This window comes from Misgurnus anguillicaudatus, chromosome 9 (assembly GCF_027580225.2).
Source record: "Misgurnus anguillicaudatus chromosome 9, ASM2758022v2, whole genome shotgun sequence".
NCBI classification, from domain to species: domain Eukaryota; kingdom Metazoa; phylum Chordata; class Actinopteri; order Cypriniformes; family Cobitidae; genus Misgurnus; species Misgurnus anguillicaudatus.
In genome coordinates, this window is record NC_073345.2 from 22765154 (window position 1) to 22787384 (window position 22231).

General features: G+C 37.6%; 1 long non-coding RNA gene and 1 pseudogene across 1 annotated transcript in view; one reads left to right on the forward strand and one right to left on the reverse strand.

Moving 5' to 3' along the window:
* The window catches only part of LOC129423176 (uncharacterized), a 115826-nt gene that overhangs the window by 45951 nt on the left and 47644 nt on the right, over positions 1-22231 (reverse strand). The gene's annotated exons all lie outside the window — the stretch shown is intronic.
* LOC141366257 (5S ribosomal RNA) lies at positions 1253-1372 on the forward strand (annotated as a pseudogene).

The window sequence follows — 22231 nt, forward strand, 5'->3', positions numbered from 1 at the left end:
TATACAGGCTACAACTTATAAGTATAAATTATACAAATAATGTTAAATTAGCTTAACTCCTCACTAGTCAATAAAATGTAAATTAATTGTAAGAATAAACTTGATTAAACTTAATAATTTAAGTGCAACAAGAAATGTATACAGTGTTCAAACATTTCTATATGTGCAAAAGTCTTATGCTGCGTTTACACCAGCCGCGTTCGAGGCGTCAAAATTGCGTCTATCGTGCCTAGTTTGCCGCTTGAACAGTTTGAATGCATTCTAGAGAGACCTGCGGAAAAAGCAAGCATTTGACGTGCATCAGAGGCAAAATCCGCTTCTTGTGGAAGGGGCAAGTGCATTTATCGAGAGAGTTACCGGTTTGTATTTGGTCATCTTACTACAATATAGGGGGAAAATAAACGACGGGGGTTGATAAACGTCACGTGACTCAAAAGTGGAATGTGTATTTACAATTTACCAGGTTGCCCAATGTCCTCACTGACACTCTTCCAAGCGAGGTCCTTTTTATTCCTGTCTCTTTAGAAATAAGAACTTGTGTGGTATAGCTCCGGGTGACTGCTTACGGACAATATCAATGTTGAATGAGTGACTCCGGGAGGAGCTGCCGCCACAGCAGCAAGCAGGCTCCTGATTGGTTAACGTGGGGCGAATATCCGTCAAAGTTCCAATTTTTCAACTCGGGCCTCAGCCGCAAATTTGCACAAAAAGCACCATTCGCGCGTACCGCGCCAGACGCTAAATTTGCGCGAACTAGATGCACGAATGAGATTCAACTGTGTCTACCGTGCTGCGCCCAATGCCTCATCCGCACCGTGAGACCTCCAGACGTGCGTCAACGCATCTTCACATTGACTTAACGTTGAAATCACTCGCGTTTGACGCCTCTACCGCGGCTGGTGTGAACGCAGCATTAGGCCACCACCACCAGACTTGTTGTTTTAAAAGTTTTAATGTGCATCCATATTTATTTTTCATTCTATTTTATTAAGATACAGACAGAAAACAGGAAATATGTACAATAAAATAAATAATTACATTTTCAGACTAAATGTCTTCTTTAGGCATCGTCAGTGACCTCTCTTGGCACTAAACACATCTTGAGCGTTTTTTTAGCAGAATTTTTTTCTTTAAAATTAGAAATTACGATTTAATTTTATTTAGGTTTCAGAGATCCTGCAGTTTTCTGCTATTGATCAAGTGGAAGGGGAGTTTACACTAAAAACTTGACACATCAGTTTACATTTGTATAATCAGCAGCCATATCACCCTGTAGTAGCCCAAGACAGCATGCCCACTGAAGCTAAGCAGGGCTGAGCCTGGTCAGTACTTGGATGGGAGACCACCTGGGAAAACCAGGTTGCTGCTGGTAGTGGTGTTAGTGAGACCAGCAGGGGGTGCTCACCCTGTGGTCTGTGTGGGTCCTAACACCCCAGTATAGTGATGGGGACCCTATACTGTCAAAAAAGCACCGTCCTTCGGATGAGACATTAAACCGAGGTCCTGACTCTCTGTGGTCATTAAAAATCCCAGGATGTCCTTCGAAAAGAGTAGGGGTGTGCCCCGGCATCCTGGCCAAACTAGCCCATTGGCCTACTAATCATCCCTCATACTAATTGGCTATATCACTCTGTCTCCTCTCCACTAATAAGCTGGTGTGTGGTGAGCGGTCTGGCGCAATATGGCTGCCGTCGCATCATCCAGGTGGATGCTGCACATTGGTGGTGGTTGAGGAGATTCCCTCGTTCATATGTAAAGCGCTTTGAGTACTGAGAAAAGCGCTATATAAATGTAAGGTATTATACAGTTTTTAATACTACATGCACACTTTCTGTATTTTCTGGATGTATTCTATTAAAGAGACTGAGAAACAATTATATATGATCACTATAACATTACAAAAACAATTAATCTAAATGTGGCATGGTACTATATATATATATATATATATATATATATATATATATATATATATATATATATATATATATATATATGCTTACATTAAATAACTGTAAAATAACTATAAAGTCATTGAAGCGATCAGATGAAGAAAGTCTCACTTTGCAGAGATTTTCTTAAAAAGTCTGTGAGGCAGCCACGTTAACACTAAAGGTGACTAAACTGCTGGCTGCAGTTTTCTGGTCGGTTGCAGAAATCAGTGCAATGGATTGGCAGCGAGAGATTTAGTTGCGCGTGGCAGAGGTCAGTGTATTGTGTATTCTGTGCAGTCAATAATAAAGTAAGGACTTATGCCTGCTGAAAGTTAATGAGCAATCACAAGGACCTTGGAAAGTCATTTGCATCCCTACATTGGCTGCTCACTTTGGCTCTGAAAGGACCCAGGGGATCCAGAGTCATCGGAATGCCATTGCGGTCAGGAAGGAGAAGATAGACTTGCTGCAATGATCCTGAATGGCTCTTAAAGCACAGGGATTATGTCAAAAATCAGACAATATTGCTTTATTGGAAGCTTCGTCGCACAGAACGTTCAATGCTAATCTCTGCATAACATTCAGTACAAGTGAGGTAGACCTCAAAAGACAATTAGGAGTTGGCTACTTTTTATATACTTTCATTCACACATATAAGAAAGCCACATGGGATGTTTTTTAATAATTTTGTCAATTTGCACAAGCAATTGCTGACAATCTTTAAATTAACTGGGCATTTTTTAAAAGTTTTTCAACGAAAGGTAGGATAAAACCACAAAAGCTGGTTAAAAAATGAAAAATATCAGCCACCTCTTTGAAAAAATATCTAAAATACCCAGAGTGCTGGTTTTTCAAGGGTCTCAGCTGTCATACAGGGTCTAAAGAAACAATCGGCAGGTTGGTGGAGGGTGAGCAGTCAATTGAAATATTCAGCATGCCCTTGAAGTCAACAGCCATCACTGTGCATGCATGATGGATTCACTTTATCAAAGGGTCGCACCCTGCCATGCCACACTGGTCATGTAATCAACATTTCTGCTTTCACGTCAACGGCATATGGATGTAATCTGGAGCTGTACAAAATGGATGTCTGTATGTCTGTCCGTCGGTCTGTCTGGTCTCAGGTTTCTCTAATCTTCAACCTAGTCAGTTAATGACAGCATGGCCTATGACCAAAACTACCAACTTATAGGGCAAATGCCATACCACTACACAACAAATATATTTATCATAAAAAAATTTAAGTCACTTGTACAAAGTACTAAACTAATAGCAATTTTAAATCTAATAAAGAACCAGAATCGCTGTCACATGTAATTTCCTGATCATCTAAAAAATTGTATACCACTACGATATTTGTATTTCAAGGTGCTTTAGGTCTCTAAAATGCAAAACGATATGAGTAGGAGAGGAAAACAAATCTCATTACTTTGCCTGGTGCTATTTTTTCAAAACAGTAATGGAATATCATGGTAAGAAACGGATTGTTTTCCAGCCCACAACCTACAAGCCCTATTCTAATGTGCCAAGGCCAGGCAGTCTCCAGCTTTGTAACAGTCGAGTGCGTCGCGTTCCTCCCCTCCTATTTTTAATATATCTGTATAGAGAGCGTAGATCCTACACTGTTCTGACAAGAGACAAATGTTTCATTCAAATGTGGCTTTCGCATATTGTGGAAGAAGTAATGAATTCCTGTGCTCCAGCGGGCCCAGTTCACCGTGTCAAGTCTGCGCAAGGTGGAACCCGGCTGCTACAGCAAAATTAAATTTAATGTTCCAGCCGCCACTAGAAAGGTGCATAAATCAAGGCTTTTGATTTGCATGGACTGTTGTGTACAACCCCATTCCACGCAAAAATAAACCAAGCCTGGAATATGATGTCAGGCCGAGAACAAAGCAATCTTAGGATTCCTAATAAAAGTGAGCAAGAGACAGAAGAGCTTTAATTTGCACGGGTATTATGCTGCTCTGATGTCAAGTACATAAACATCCAGCTCCTATTCTCTTTTCATTTCTAAACGAAACCTATCACTTAAGTGTTTTACTGTTATTTTCAGGTTTTGGGAAAACAATCATGATTAATAAAGTTAGTCAGAAGTGTTCATACATTTACATTTATGCATTTGGCAGATGCTTTTATCCAAACTTACAGTGCATTACGAGATATACATTTTTTTAATGCTCTACCATTGAGCTACACAGGAGCACAATTTTTAAACAATTCAGAAAATTAGGCCTTTGTATTATTGACATGCATATGATGAATATATATACAAAGACAGAATTTGTGTGTACTCACACTCTAAAAAATGCTGGGTTATTTTCAACCTAGTGTTGGGTCAAAAATGGACATGTCCAGCCGTTGCGTTAAATTAGCCCAGAAAATGTTTGACCCAACAATGGCTTAAAGAGCACCTATTGTCTGATTCACATTTTTACATTTCTTTTGGTGTGTAAGTGTGTATTAGTACATGTCAAAGATATGTAAAATGTACATACCCCAAAGTAACATTGACGCGTATTATCATCTCCAACGTAAATTTCTTTTCTTGCACTACAACAAACACACTGATTGTAGGCAACAGTTTACTTCATGGGATTGGTGATGTAAACAAGACCGACATTATCATAATTTCTCCCGCTTGGACTCACAGCCTGTAAGTTAACTCCTGTTAGCATTGCCTTGTGGCCCAATCTTTTAAACATGGTAAGGAGCGTCACATTTCCGACTGATGTCAGAGGGGTGATGAAACATTTTGATAAAAAAAAGTAAATGCAAAGTAAGAGTATCAAAATAAGAAGCATACAGTTATAAACATCTCTTCATGTACTATTTTGCACATGATTTCAAATGACATCATGCAAACTAATTATTTTTTTCCAAATTTAAGGGGAAATTATTTTCATTACCGCAACGTGTCCATGACTGGATTTGGGTTCTTTGACATGGAAGTATATAAAATTAAAAAATCTAAAAAATAAAAAGCTTCAGTGCATGTTATGCTATAAACATTTACAGTAAAGAAACATGTGGTATTTGGTGATCATTGGTAAATGTAGAGACAATAATAAGTCATATAAATGTGTCCAAGAAAAATGTTCTCATCCTCCACAACAATTTTCAATCATTGTTTAAGTGCTCAGTGAACTAACATTAAAACAAATTGTTGGAAGGGACATAATTGACTGTAACACTCAAGATGGCTGCCAGGTAAGCATTTCTTATTTTTTCTCTCCAGATAAAAGTTGAAATTTTGTTTGTCATCATAGTACCTAGACAATTTTTTAGTTCTCATGACTGAAACATACGTTTGTAAATGCATATATTTAATGTAATATCATGTTGCGGTAATGATAATTTTTGATAATGATAATCTAAAAAATGTATATAATTCTATAGGAAATATTTTTTACAATTCTCTAAAAATAATGGTTATAGTAAGCTCAGACCCTAATCTTATATGTGCAAAAACTGGGCTTTTTTAAAAAAAAAATCTGATGCTGGACATTTTCTAAGTCTGGATTTCGTGAGAATCACCCAGAGGTATTCAGGCCAATCACAACGTACAGATTAGCTGGCCAATCAGGAACACAGAGTTTTCAAATCCATGCATTTCAGGAAGAGAGTGAAATCTGGAGCTACAAAAATGTACGGTATGTGGAAAATATATGTTTTTTAACCATAAACCACACAAACACATTTTATTATACCAAATACACAAAATAACATTGTTTTTTAGCAATTAAATAGGTGCCTTTGAAACAACCCAGCATTTTGGGTTGAAACAACCCAGCATAGGTAAAACTACAACCCAGTGGCTGGGCTCGTCCCTTTATTGACCCAAAGCAGGATCATGAGTTCAATTCCCAGAGACTACACATAGTCATAAAAAGTATAGATTGAATGCACTGTAAATCGCTTTAGATAAAAGCATCTTGTAAGTGTGTAAATCTATATTGTATGGAAACACACACACATACACAGCAGGTAAGGAATGCAGTTCATGGATCTATAGCTAAGTTCATTGTCAGCCTGTCATTAGTATTCAAGCATCAGTTGGCTTACTGTAATTTAAAACAGGTCTGTATTCAAATGATTTTTTTGGATGAGAAAATATCTTAATTTCTGTCTATAGTGTCTTTTTTAAAAAAGGAACCAAACTATCTTAACTATCTATTTGGGGCAGTTGTGGTTTGATGGTTACAAAGTCAGGCTTGATGTTGAGCATGGGCTACCATACTAGACAATCACATTCACTGTCACTTTCACGTTTGATATGGCTTGACAAGGTAGTCAACCATGATTTTCCAATAAAAATATTGCCAATAAAATTCCACTGTGTAAAATAAATAATGCAGATATACCTCTGTATAACTGTATGTTTTCTAAATCTTGATAAACACAGCTTTAGTCGCTGATAAACATCAGACTTTCCAGTGTAGGCTGTATAGAAGGCGGGATGCACATTACCAAAATGTGCATTTTTTTTTCTCATGCTTGCTATCTGAAACTGTTGCTGAACCATACATAGGCATGTGTGTATATATGAAGGGATAGGTAGTGCTGTGCTCCCAAAGAATTATGGGATTAGCGTCCACAGCACCGGATAAAGAAGTTCAGGTGTAGCGTCTCAACCCTACAGTTAAAGAGATTATCAACAATAAAAATAATCTAAAAAAATACTTGAAGTCATGATGAAAAGTCTTTCCATTTTTGAACAATTTCCCAGAAAAGGCTTTTTATTGTATAAGTGGTCAGGAGCCAAACGTCCCCGTGGCCATCCTCTTAGCCCCTGATCCCTGCCCACGTCCACCCGATCTGTAAACTCAATAAATGCGATAGGAAGGATGATTGGCTTTTACATTAAAAGCCATATATTCTGATGAATTTGTCTTTTTTGTATAGTTGATGTGCGTTTACCACGATAGCATAAAGACTCTGAGCGCATCAAGGTACAAAAGAGGATACAATAGCGAGGTAAGAGAGTGAAAAGTGATCTGCAAAATAAAAAAGTCATGCTTTGTCAATGTCAGCTAAGGAATAGAAATAAAAATGCAACACAAAAAGCATTTGATAATGACATAGATACCAAAGAATTCAAAGGGGTTTTGCATTGCTTACACTGCATCCAAAAGTAAAGTATCATTTGTAACAAAGAAAGTCTTTGCCAATTTAGACATGAGGTTTTTACTGAATACCTCTTTAGTGAAATCTTTTTGTTGAATGAAAAAAAAAAACTGTGTATGTATCTGAAATCCTACAGACACCTAACTTATCTGCGTATATCTTAATTAGCCCTATAAGCTTTTGTCATGGTAAAGTGAACAGATGCCACTTTGAAGCTGTGTTCTCAATTAACGGCGAGTCTTAATTTGCAATGTACAGCTATAAACAAACAAATTTATGCTGTTGTCTTTATTGTTCAACAGAGAACTGCAGTTCAGAGTTATTTTATGAAGAACGCTGGATGGGAGAACGTGGCGAATGTCGTGAAACCGCGAGCACATCTGCGTGTGCGGTCACAATGCAAAACAGTAACTATTCATGGCCATATGTCCAAACACAGAGTGCCATCTCAGAGTGACTGAGCTGTTTAATGGCATTGGTAAATGACTCACTGAAGTGAATGCATTAAATGGTTTACTGTTGTGGTATCAAATGTGGGTTTTGTAATGATCTTAGGCCTCCTTAGGCCGATGAAGTCTTTTGTAGGTCTCTTCCTTGTAGTTCTGCTATCAAGAAATTGCTATAGATCGTATAGGACAACAATCTCTGGATTTGGGTAAATTTGATTTTTCTTTCTTTTCTTCTTGTTGGGGATTGGGGTATGTTATTTAACCTATTCTGGGTTGTTTTAACCCATTGGGTTGTTTTAACCCAACAAGAAGAAAAGAAAGAAAATCAAATTTACCCAAACCAGAGATTGTTATCCTTACCTATACAAGACCTAGTCTCAGCCTCATACGTCACGCCCACAGAATGTTGGCTAAACGTCTGATGTTTATCTTACACTTTTCTGGAAACCCTGTGAGAATGTCGAAGTCGTCTTTGATTGGTTGAAGTATATCGGATTTCCAGGAGACGCAAGCGTTGCGATTAGTTTTGGTCCATGGAAAACAAAGCTCTGACGTTCCATTGAGGAAGAGAATCAGTCTTGTTCACGTAGATAATAATAATGAGCAGTTATCATGATCAGCTAAACATTGGATTCTCAAAAATATGCAAAGTTTGCAGCATAAACTCTCTAAAAGACGTCCAAGAGTTTTGCTTGAGGCAGTTAGTTGAGTCAAAAAGTTTGGTTCTCCTGATATGCCTGTATGTGTTAAAAAGTTGAGAGATATGCTTGAAACAGACGTTTACCGGGATTGTCTCATTGGTGTGGCTGTTGATGAAGTGCACAACGTTGTTCTATGGTGAGAAATGTTGTTTATTGAGATGCTATTCGGTTGTGGCTGGTTATTTCAATAACTGACTTGTTGCCAGCCGGCTCATTATTGTGGGGAGTCCGAAACGTGATGCTAGACGAAACAAACTGTGATTGGTTGTTTGACATGTCGGTCAAACAGCCTCATGGGCGGGCTTTGTCCAGAAAAAGCAGCGAAAAATACCAGACCTTCGGTGGGTCAGTTAGAATGTGTTGAAGCATTGAAAATAATGGTCCAAAAATAACAAAAATTGCGACTTTTTTCAGCATTGTCTTCTCTTCTGGTTTTGTTGTGTAGTGCATGCACAAGACTAAAGTCACATGACTGCAGGCTGATGTGTTATCCTCAGACATGTTTGCAACCTCAGGTGCACAAAAAAAATACGCTGGAGCAGTCACATGACTTCAATCTCGCGCATGCGCTTCACAAAAGACGCGGATGCTGAATAAAGTCGTAATTTTTTTATTTTTTTAGACCAAAATGTATTTTCAATGCTTCAACGCATTCCAACTGGCCCACTGATGTCACATGGACTACTTTGATGATGTTTTTATTACCTTTCTGGACATGGACGGTAAACCGTACATTAAACTTTGTTTCTGAAGATGAACGGAGGTCTTACGAGTTTGAAACGACATGAGGGTGAATCATTTATGAAATTATTTTCATTTTTGGGTGAACTATCCCTTTAACTCTTATATGTGCTCAAAAACATACACATATTTTATATCAAAGTGCACCCCATGTACACACAAACTAACCTTAACCATCCTTTGAAAGAAAACTTTTCCAAGTTGTACCTTAGTGTGCCCAAAGGAAGGTTGAATTTTATTTGAGCTCTCTTCTAGAGCAAATTTGTCCCCAAACTATAGCTAAGTTAACCTTCATGCACCATACACACACACACAAACCTGTACTTGTGAGTCTAGGGCAAAGTCAGGACAAGAGCTCTTGTGGGAAAAACACACAAACTTCTTCCTGCAGTGACTCAAATCAGTCGTACTATAAAGCAAGTGCTGCCACACATTCCTGTATCAATGAGCCCGGGTCCCAAGAACACCGGGAAGTATAAACGAAAGAAAGAGAAAGAAAAATAAGATGTGGATAGAAATAAAGAAACCAAAAGAAAGAAAACAGCTAGTCTTGGTTTTTCAGCTTGCAAATAAAACAGAAAAGTAATCAATCATGCTCCAGGCATTTAATTCCTGGGCTGCTGTTCTTAGCAGGGAAAGAATGAAATGAAACAAGACCAGAATATGCAAAGTTGTGCGCTCTTTCACACGAGCTGCTGGGAAAGGATACGACTTAAGAAGAGACAAATTGTCATTCTAGGGGAAAACATAAAGGCCTGGTAGACGTGTACTGTCACAAACACTAATTAATCACATTGCCAGCTACTATTTATCATATATTAATGAGATTGTCTCTTTGCTTTGGCTGATCCAGGATCCCTCCTCAGCAGGACAGGCTTTGAAAGCCAGACTAAGGAGACAAATTCAGGACTCAATTAATCTTACAGCACCTCTGCTCTTACAAGACAAAGTTTTTATTGAAAGAAAGCAAACATACGTTAAACCGTCCATATCTCACAATGCAATTTCAGAACACTTTATCACCCAAACTACACCATATACTGTAGAAGATGTGAGGATAATAAGGATAATAAGACCACTGTATCGTTAAAATTTATACCTTTTAGAATTTTGATGATTTTTTTTCAATGGCGAGCAAGAAGTCCAGCAAGAAGATATCACGCTGCCTTGTGGTGATCAAGGTTGTATACATTGTCAGAAATGGTTAAAATGGTCCCTACGTGTCACTGGGGTGGTACCTTTTCAAAAAGTACACATATGTACCTAAAGATTTTGTAATAGCACCTCAGAGATACATACTGGTAGCAAAGAGTGCATATAAGTATCTCAGAAGTGGAACAAAATCTGTACCTAAATGGTGCATTTTACATTTTTAAAGGGTACTGCCTGGGATTAAATGTTCGGTCTGGGATTAAATGTAAAAACAGAAGTCTAATTCAATAAAACATCTTCAAGATGATTGTGATCCTGGACTTCATACCAAAAATTTGGAAATCTACATTGATTTTTGAGACTGACACACTACACAAATAGATTTTGGATGAACCATCTAATGTGCCTAACTTTTGCACAGTATTGTATATTTATCTGTGTGGAGATGAATAGCCCACCAAAATCTTCACATATCTTCAACCAGTAGATTTCGGCATGGGAGCTTTAACAAGAGACATTGACATATTTAGCACAAAAAGATTTATTGGCAGCATCAATCAAGCCAAGTTTGAAAATAAGAAAGTAGGACATAGTTGCTATGAAGATGTCTTTAGACTGTCTTTCAGTTTCCAGGGAGCTTATGTCTTGGCCCCTGGGCTGCGACAGGACTGTGGCTGGTTTTACTTAAATTAAGGCTCATCTGTCAACTGTCAAGGCCTTTACAATGTAGATATCCCATAATGCATCATTCTTTGCTATTTCTTATTACCATTGCCTCATCTCAAGTTTCCATCGTTTTGAATTTTCTTATTTTTAGCAGGTCTAGAATGCTTTGGGATCCTTGATTGCTTAAAATATTCAATGTTAAGTAAGAACTCCTGAAAACATAGTTTACATGTCCTTCACAAAAACTCGTGATTTTCTAAGACCCCAGATATACAGAATGACCTAAGACTACAATAATGAAATTAATGAATGCATTTTCAAACTGTGTCAACTGTGTCGAAATTTTAGTTCAGATTGTAAGGAAAATTTAGAGGTAAATAACAGATTCTGACATAAAAACTGCAAACATCCTAAAACAATACTCAGTAAGCAATAGGCACCATTTCAACATCTAGGTTAACTATAGACCCAAAATTTGACCACCAAACCAGTCATTAGCATACATTTTTTAAAATTAAGATTTATACATAATTTGAAAACTAAATAAATAATGATGTATTGTTTGTTATGATAGGACTATTTTTGGCCTAAAATCTGGAATCTGAGGGTGCAAAAAAATCTAAATATTGAAAAAAATCACCTTTAAAGTTGTCCTCATGAAGTCCTTAGAAACACATATTAGTAATGATAAATAAATGTTTAATATATTTACAGTAGAAAATTAAAAAAAATATCAACAGGGAACATGATCTTTAGTTTTTGGCATAAAAAAATCGCAACCTGATCTTACAAATTTCCTTGGTATAGTAACAGAATATTTGGCTCATTTATCCGTATCATTCTTACGGATCTCCGCATTTTTCTGTGTCGGTACCACAGACTTTCTTTTCTGTGTCAGTTTCATGTATTGGTTACTCAAATGTTTTTCCTATTTTTAAACCATTGTCGCTTGGGTTTGGGGATAGATTTGGGTTAGGATGTCACTTTAACCATTTTTTTGTACTATATTTCCGGATTTTTAAACAATCGTCGCCTGACATTAGGGTTAGACTTGGGTTTTGATGTCATTTTATGTTACAGAAAGTTTTTCTAACCCCAAACCCAAGCGACAACGGTAAGAAAATAGTAAAAACAAGTAATAAGTAACCAATACGTGAAACTGACATGGAAAAGAAAGTCTGTGGTACGGACACAGAAAAATGCGGAGATCCGTGAGAATGACACGGATAAATGAGCTAAATATTCCGTGACTATAACACAGAAATTTGTGAGATCAGGCTGAAAAATCTATAATTTTGACCCATACATTTTATTGTTAGCTATTGCTACAAATATACCCGTGCAACGTATGCCTGGATTTGTGGTCCAGGCTTATGAGTAACCCACTTCTAGCTAAATAAACTTGAATTTGGTTACATTTCTTTTTTTGCCAAAATAACTTTTATTATACTCCATTATTATATATTATTATATTATATTCCATCATGTAAACAAAGTCAATAGTGATTACAAGATATTTGGTTTCATTCATGTCTATTAAATTTTCAGTGACAGCCCAATTGCCTTGTTTTAGCCCACGTCTGGTCTGTATTTGAATGGCTATTAGACGTCTTTTGAATTCCAAAGTCTGTAGCAGTCCCCATGCAAGTTGTTACATTTAACAATTCTTATAATGTTTGGCCCTTTAACTCTCTACAGACTAAAATGTCTGCATCCTCCTTTCCAACGGTTATCTGTAGAGGCCAAACCTGTGCATTGGTTCGGCAGAAATGTTTATCACACTTTGGGCATTTATAAACTGAAGGAGTGCATTAAGCAGAGGTGGCTGTCACTGCATGCTGATGGAAGAAGCTGCTTTGCTTTCGAGGCTGTATGTAGATCAGTGTTGGGGTCAGCCAGCCCATACACTCCCCCTAACACTTAGTACATACTAATACAGGGAACAACATGGAGCAGTACACATGCCCTGTTAAACAGGCTAGTATGGCTGGTCACAGCAGTATACGTATATATGTTTTTCATTATAGGATACTGGTTTCTCAACTAACTTAACCAATTGTTGCTAAACCTTCTTTGTCATAAAGACCATCATACACTCAAACTAAAAATGCTGGATGGTTGAGTCACATACAGTATAGCCAAGTTTCACTTATTGGTTAACAACAGAAAAGCAGTGCTGACCAGAATGAACCAGCGTGTGCATGTATGGAAATTGATGCCAGGCTTTTTTAAAATATGTGCTGAGATATGCATTTCAACATGCATAGCATGCTTTGTTGCTGCTTAAAATTGCTGTAATATACATTTCTTGAGAGACATTGGTATGACAAAAAATCATTTTATGTTCAGTGATTTTAATCTGCTGCACATTTGAGATTAAACCACCCAAGATCGCGACGACTGATGCGCATCGTTGGCAGGATCTTGCCTGCATGAGGTAGTCGGGAATTTGTTTTCACAATAATTTCTCTATACCGTTCCAAACGTGATATTTTCATATCAAACACGTGTCTTTATTTTCAGTGGCCTGCACCGTTTATTGTTATATTTCAAATAAAAATCATTAATCAGTCTATGAATAACAAATAACTGAGGTTTGTGGATGACCGTTTTTTATTTTCTCCAAAGAGCAGCCAGAGACCTTCATACACGGCAGTACATAATTCCATAATTGTGTAGCACAAAGAGTTAATATACACAGTGATGCTAATGAAGCGCAACTCATCGCCCCCTTGGCAGAGGAGACCTGCTGTTTAATTACCTTTTAAAAAGTCGTTTCATAGTTACACGTAGGGAACTGCTTTTTCGAAGAAACAATGACAGGCCTGTTGAGAGCAAAGGGTTTGTCTTTCAAATCAAACTTCAGTTGACGTCTTTTGGGACCGAGGAAAACACATGTAAAGACTTTCCCGAGCAGCATGAGCCGGGTCTGTCATAACCTCTTGTTCTTCGTCTCTTGGTGATCCTTACAGGTCAGGCTTAATGCTTTCCATTAAACGGACAAACTCCAGACTGGAATTAAATATGAATCTATGAGGAATGATCATAATGAAGCACTTAGAGGGCCATTGGCATAATCAGACATCAAGCAAAAAAACAGATCCCATTTCCATCCGTGACCTCCGGACGCAGACACTTATTTAAAATAATGGCACCCACGTGGGGTGATGACATAATAAACCTGTGACCTCGCGGCCAGCTTTGTCACAGACATGTCCTTTAACGGCAAATATACTCTCTAATTGGTTTTCCTATGTCTTGGAAAGAGCGGCCCTGCCCGTAATAGCTCCCCAAAAGAGACGGTGAGACACTACTTGCGCCTTTGCAGGTCTACACTGATAGGTGCACTCAAGTCCTTTCCTGCATTACAGTGTAGGAATCCTGGGACGGTGACAGAGATATATCTTCCTCATGCGCCCCATGGGGGTGTCTGCTTAAAAGCAAGGTACAAACACAAGAACCCCATCGACCTCTGGACAGGAGACGGGAGCGTATGTGATGGGGCTCAGAGGAGGTACGGAGGAGAAACGAGTAATGGATGGGGAATGGGGTAGGTGAGGAGCGCAGAGCTGTCCCAACAGTCCTGACAGCTGATCTCTGAGGGCTTGTTCGCAACGACTGTTGCTTTAATTAAGGACACTGCAAAGAGAGCTTCTCTTCTATCTTGAGCTTCGGATAAACCGTGCTACGTGCTTGTCCGCGGTCACGTGCGTGTTTGTATTCGTGATGAAGCATGCGGAGACGAAGCACAGCGTTGCAGCGGTACGATGTTTGCTTCAGCGCTAGCTCCCTCGCTGTGGAGGAATGACTCAGACGGTTCAGGCATGTTTGTGGAGCGTTCAAAAGAAGCTTGTAGCTGTGTGGTAATGTCAACGTTAATGTTATGATTACTTGGGCCGGGGGCCTTTGATGACACGGTTAATGAGAAGTCTCGGGGTCCGGCCCAGCGGGGTGAAGTTAAGACCTCCCACATCAAACAGTCAAACTGCTGGCCGGCCATCCACCCACATCTTACATCTCAGTGGATCGCTCTGGAAAATCACATTTCTCTGGAGAAACTCCCTCCCTCCTTAAGTCATTATGGGGGCTTCATACGGCTGGAGTATTCGGAGGTCTACAACCAAAACTGAAAGTTCATGGCTGGTTCTGTACGCCACATACTTTAGCAGTTATCATGTTAAACGACAGATAATAAGTTGAGTTTTTGTGGTCTGCGAATTGAAAGGTCACACAAGAGTACATTGATTTTCTGACTTGGAAAATTCACTGATGTATAGATATAAAGGGGGTAGTATTTTGTAACCGGCTTGCAAGTTTACACTGTATTAGTGATCCTTTTTCTATTACAAATAATTTTTGTGAAACAGAAATCGGATGTTAAGGGGGCGTGTATACAAAAATCTGTGTGGATGCCGACTATAGGCGCTTGCAAGCTTTTTTTCAGCTAAGCGGTATGGTTGTTTTGATATTTCTGCTTTGTTTATCAGTCGTTAAACGACCAATGAGCCAGTTGGTTGTTGTGATATTTGTCCCGCCCCTCCTCCACTGTGATTGGATGATCAAGTGAGAATTGACGAGCTGAACTTTTTCACACAAAGTTGAAAACTTTGAGCGCCGCGCGTTCAGCTCAGACAAAACCCGCCAGCTGCTGGCATTTTGGAAAAGCACCGCACTTCTATTGGAAACAATTAAAAACATATACCGGCGTAAATGCTTTGGTGTGGGATACCTAAGGATTCTTTATGGACCTAAACAGCCAATAATGGTTCTTCTATGGCATTGTTTAGTACCTTTATTTTTTAAGAGTACTTTAACTAAATGTTGGCGCATTTCCATTGCATAGTACCCCATGGGTTGGTTTGGGTCAGGGCAGGTTGGGTCAGCTCACCTCACTTTTGGCTTGATTAGCTTTTCCATCGAGTTTAGTAGCACTTCGTAGTGGGAGGGATTATAGGCGTGTTGTTATATCTGCGTTATATGTGCCACCACAAACGGTCTGGAAAAAAATGGTGTTCCTGATTCTCAACCGTGACCCTAAAAAGGGAGTTTGGGAACTTAGAGTAAAGCACAGAACAGGTTTACTCGAGACAGCACAAGCTAGCATGGAGATAAAGCTAATCTTTACATTAAAGCGATGATGCTGGTAGTGACCAATCAGTGATCTACAGTGTTTTCGCATCACGTTTTGGTATCAGCTCGGGTTGCTTGGAACCCCAATTGAGGTGGTACTAAAAAAAGTATCCAGTGGAAAAGCCCCCAAAAGTAAGCTGACCCGACCCAAACCGTGGGGTACTATGCAATAGAAAAGCGCCATAAGTAAAAACTTGCCATGTAAGGCACACCAGATTTACTCTATATTGTACAACCTTGTGAACAGCATCCCCCTCCTATCATTCGTTTACATTATTTCAATACATTCTATAATAACAAGATCATGTTATTAATTGAACCCATAATTGCATTTAACTAGCAACCATCTTTGCCGATAAGACACCATATCTCTTGGGACCAGTTAGGAGAGACAGAACGTGTCCGTCTTGTCACTCTGATCTGTCTCACGTGTCCTCTCATGGAGCAGTTCACCTCCTGGGATGCACTAAGCTCCACATAGGGATTCATGCCACCAAAGGCTAGAAAGTCAAGGAGCGCAAATAATGAGAAAGGACGTGGGGGAACAGGAGGAGGTGCTGGCAAAAGAAAGCGTCCCGGCCTAACCGTGATATAAGCCCCGGGATGAGCCTCGGCAGATAAGCGTGCCATGTCACTCCTGCAACACAGGCAAGAGTGTCTCATCCGTAGCCTAAGCTCTCTCTCTCGAACACACGCATGTACGTTCACACACACTCTGACGGAGATCGTGCCCTTTTGTTATGTCTTTTGTTTTTTTCCAGACTCCCCTATAAAAGTTTGTTCAGCTTTGGAATCACATCTCGCAGATGGTCACTCCGTGCAGGAAAAAGCCATCATCAAGCAGAGAAAATATTATTGCAGGCCTGACCTCTGTTTGAAAGCGCTCCCATTGAGTGTTTTTATGATTCCCGGAGAACTACACCCCCCCTGAGAAATTATCGTCCTCATCAAAGTCTATGATCTTCAATGGGCACGCCGAGTAAACATCTTTTGTACAATTAAAATGATTCAAATAACAAAAAATGAACAAACAAGTGTGGCTATTGTCTTGTGCTGCTTTTGGACAGCTATGCGGTTCTCTCTGGGGTATGTATACAGTAAATATACTGAATGCAACCATAACATTTAAGCAAGATATTTTCGATTCAGTTCTGCCATGTGTCTTGGGATTCAAAAATGACTCTGTTCTGACACTTGCAAATAAATGAACTGCTCTATTTAAGGTCATAAAGGGGCTGTAATGTTTGCATAGAGAGGAAAATGTCTTTTCTTGTTTGCTTTAGAATACGTTCAAGTAATGAACATTAGTCTACAAATTAACATCAAAGTGAATTCTCAATTGGAGGGGCTTGGGAAGTCTATTTGAATACTCAGTATGACAACCCTTTCTCCCATAAAACTAAACCTCACAGGGAAGCGTCTGTGTTTGTTGCCCATGACCCTAATTGGACCTTTTTCACTCTTTATTTCTTAAATCTGCTCCATGTGAATGACTAAAACCAGACAGAGACAGAACAAATGTATGATTTTCTCTGTAGTGTGGAATAGGAACCGCTGGCTAAGATTATACGACTGCTCTGTCTTTGTGTTATGTCTCTTTTTTGGTGGGAGCAGCAAATATCCTTGAATGGCCTGAGGTGATGTGAACCTTGTCAGCTGTTATGTAATGGCTGAAGGAAGTGCTCAGTAGATCTCATTAATGGTTAGCAGCATTAACTGATCAATAACTGTTACCACAGTTAATTTTGTCCGGCACACCTGGGTTTAGTCTGGTACAGAATGAATGAATGAATGATTGCTCTGAATGGAGGTAATTGTTATAGCAGAAATGTGTGCATTTACAAGACCCTTTATCCAAAGTGACTTACAGTGCATTCAATATTTACATTTTATCATCAGTATGTGTGCACCATGGGATTCAAACCCATGACCTTTGCACTGCTAACATAATGCTCTACCATTTTAGCTACAGGGAAAAAATTATGAATATAAATCAATCAAACTTGTAGCAGTACCAGTATCAAGGTCACTATACATATATAAATAATTACAGAATAAGTAAATAAATAAAATAATAATTCCTGAATACAAATAATAATAGTAATAATAATAATAACAACGATAATATTATTATTATTAGTAGTAGTAGTAATAGTATTATTATTATAAATAAAATAATAATACATAAATACAAATAATAATAGTAATAATAATAATAACAATAATGTATTAATTAGTATTAACCTATTAATAATTTGAATAATAATAATAATAATAATAATTATTATTATTATTATTATTATTGTTATTATTAATAGTTGTAGTATTAATAATAATAATAATAATAATAATAATAATAAGAGCCCTGATATGCCAGATTCCACAACAATTTTAATATGCTTTCACAATGCGTGCACAACACAAAAATGTCATGTGACAGTCAATATGTTAATTCCTTGAGTGACTCCATAGACACAGTCTGCATGCTCTGTAAGAACTGCTTTCAAAGACAACACTGGCTAATGGCCTGACCTGCCCTTCCAGGAGCAATTGATTTACATGATCAAACCTAAATCATGCAATTTAGTCTGGTGTCACATGACGTAAACATATGACATTATGAATGAAAAGCACATCACTAAGGAAGGTAAATGAAATTTCCTCTGTTATACATAGATTTGTTGCTTAAATAGACAACCTGAATAATGTTTGATTTACCGTAAGTGGTCACAGTGAAACCAGAATGATTCTATTGTTTATGCTATTGTGTTGAAAAATACTCTTATTTTTATTGTTAAAATGTTGTTATTATTATTGCGTTGTTGCTGACAGAATTTTGAATAAAATATTATCACTTAATTTGTTAACAAATTTATATTATTTTTTAGTCTGTATAATTACATTATTCAATATTAAGTGAACTACAGTACCTTTAGGATTTAAAGTGTTTAAATGTGACTTTAACAAAATATTGTGAAACATTAATAATTTTGCCATTTTTATGAATTTGTGGTTGGATTACTATTCGTGTGAATCTAGTCACTTGTGTGCTTGGTAGATCTTTAAATCTGAACTTTTTATGCTGTTTTACCTGAAGGAATAAACCTCATTCGCTCCTGCTGGGAAATCAACATTCATTTAACCTGCACTGACCCTGATACAGGTTGGCATATCTTAGAAATTAAGTGTAAAAGCATTGCACATGACACAACTAAATATCCTTGCAGTTTCTTTTGTAAGCTATAGGTGGCAGTGTAATAAACTGAAACGGACTTAAATTCAGAATGTATATGGCGCCACAACCAAAAGACTGATGTGATTGTACTGGGTCCATATTATTTAATTTGGCACAATGTTATGATATATGCATAACTGAGAATGCCATTACAAAACCACTATAGCAAATTATCTCAAATTTTATTTATTGACACACATACCTTTATGTTGACTCATAATGTTCCATCAGTAAAGTAAAAATATGAAAATAGTCACATTTATGGACTTTAAAATTAATAATTTATTCTTAAGAGAAGATATAATTAAATAAGAAAATAGTAAATAAATGAATGAGAAAGAGCATTAAAAAATGTATTTTATACGGTCAACATTATACAGTAAATCCTACTCTTGAGTAATGTTAATTATTATTATTATTATTATTATTATTATTACATTGAACAAAATGCCATTTTACAATTCAGATTTACACTACACTACATATAGTACGCATGTTTTAAACATTTGTTTTTTAAGTTTTGACCAGAGTTACATAACAGCCTCTACTAAGAGATGGACTCACTGACTAAACAGAGACACTCTGCCAGTCTAAAAGTGGAAAGTGTGCGTCAGACAATTATTTTAAATATGTAACAAATTACATTATGTGTCTGGGCAAACTGAATGTCTGAACATTTCACTTCTTAATATTTACCTATAAATACCATCCAGCTCTTTATTTATTTACTTAAACCACATTTAATTCCCTGTTAAACAACCTGCAATTGTAGACTGCTGCACACACATTTTGCGGGGGCCTATTAACCTCCATTTAAATTCTTTCTGCCCTCCCCTTTGAAAAGCTCCATGCAATTGATTTAACTTCCATGCATGCAGTGCTCGTCCCCCTGGTTAAATAAATGGCAAACAATTTAAGTCCTAATTGATTTTTCTCTTTTTCGCCTTACACTGGCGAGCTGGCACTGTATGTAAAGCCTGTTTCAGAAAACATAATAAATTAATTTATCGCGCAAGGTGACTTATAAGATTTTAAGTGTCTGACTAAAATGAGACTTGCTATATAATTAGTTGAATGTTTAGGCTAATGATATTAGGGACAATCCATCAGAAGGACATGAAGGGAGTTACTGAGGGAGGGGCTGTATGAATGGGCAAAAGGGAGTTATGTATGGGGAGGGTAAGCAGCTGCCATGCCATGGGTTGACTTAACCTCTGTCACTTTGATGGCCTTTGTGTTCACTGCCACGCCAAAGGAAGAGCAGATGTCCCTGAGCCCCCTCTACACCCCTCCAACTGTGACACGCCCACCCATACAGACACACCCTCCAACCTTTCTCTCTGATTTCATAATAAAATTAAAGTGAGTGGCCCAAGCATACGCCATCACACATGCTCTGCAGTAAAGAAACCTACATGCAGCATGATCAAGGAGAAACTAAATTGCGAGAGGTATACCGCTACCACCATTTAAAAATTATGTCTGTGCGTCTGGTGCCCACAGATGCCGTGTGTTATTTCTTTGGCTGAATTAAGACAGTGCAATAAATAGGACACATTAAACAGCTCTCCCTCCTCTACGCCCCTCTGCCCTCCCCCTCCCCTTTACCCATCAATGAAAAAGAAATCCTGTGGTAATGAATGTTAACCAGTCATGAAATTATAGTATCTAAACAGTGGCTGTAACAAAAGCCAGGGCTGGAACGTGGGGGATCCACTCAGGCGAGCTTAATTTGACTAAAAGAATTTTTAATAGCCCATTGGATCGGCTTCGTAAATAAAATGCATGTGCCAATTTCCTCTCTGTGTGGCGATCTGTTGAATGCAATAAGTTAAAAATATTTAAACCTGCCTTTGAAAACCCAGCCAAAGTCAACTGTTGCGATTTACTATATAAAAATTTGTACGTATAAAGAACATTGTTTGAAAATATAATCTATATAATGATAAGGTCATGTCAAAGATTTAAATCAATGTGAAAACAAACTTTAATGCTCATAATCTCAAAATTAAATTAAAGGGACACTCTGCTTTTTTTGAAAATAGGTTTATTTTCCAGCTCCCCTAGAGTTAAGTATTACATTTTTACCGTTTTGGAATCCATTCAGCTGATCTCCGGGTCTGGCGGTAGCAATTTTAGCATAGCTTAATCCATTGATTGATTAGACCATTAGCATTGCGCTCAAAAATAACCAAAGAGTTCCGATATTTTTCCTATTTAAAATTAGACACTTCTGTAGTTACATCGTGTACTAAGACCTACAGAAAATTAAAAGTTGCAATTTTCTAGTCCAATATGTCTAGGAACTATACTTTCATTCCGGCGTAATAATCAAGGACTTTGCTGCCGTAACCTGGCTGCAATGATATTACGCAGTGCCTGAAAATAGTCCCCTTGGTAACTTTCAATAGCAGGGGACTATTTTCGGGCACTGCGTAACTTTTCATTTTCCATCCGTCTTAGTACACGATGTAACTACAGAAAAGTAAAGTTTTAAATAGGAAAAATATAAAAAACTCTTTGGTTATTTTTGAGCGCGATGCTAATGGTCTAATCAGATTCAATGGATTATGCTAAGCTATGCTAAAAGTGGTACCGCCAGTATCTGCTAATTGAATAAATACAAATGCATCATTCCCTTAAAAAATATATATATATATATATATGGTTCCAAAACGCAATAAATCCATTTTGACAAATTTCGGTAAAAACGTGTTTTCTATACCAAGAAAGTGACAATATGAAAACCACTATTTTCTGTTACAAACTTTCACATAGGATATTTAGGATATAAAAACATAAAAAATTCAAATCCATAACTTGATTTTCAAAGATTTATTATAAAAATGAATTATTTTTTCCACAAAATGCAATAAATCCATGAAGTTTTTTTTTCAAAATGCTATAAATCTATTCAATCAATGTATAAATGTGCATTCATCTTTGCCATGATATATTTATTTAGTTGAACAGTGGTATACACTGATAAAAAATAAACATTAATGGCATTAATCAAAACACTTACTTTGTCATTAAGAACACTGTCATTGCAGCGGTTATACTTGAAGCCTTCGCTTAACATGTTTCAAAGCGATC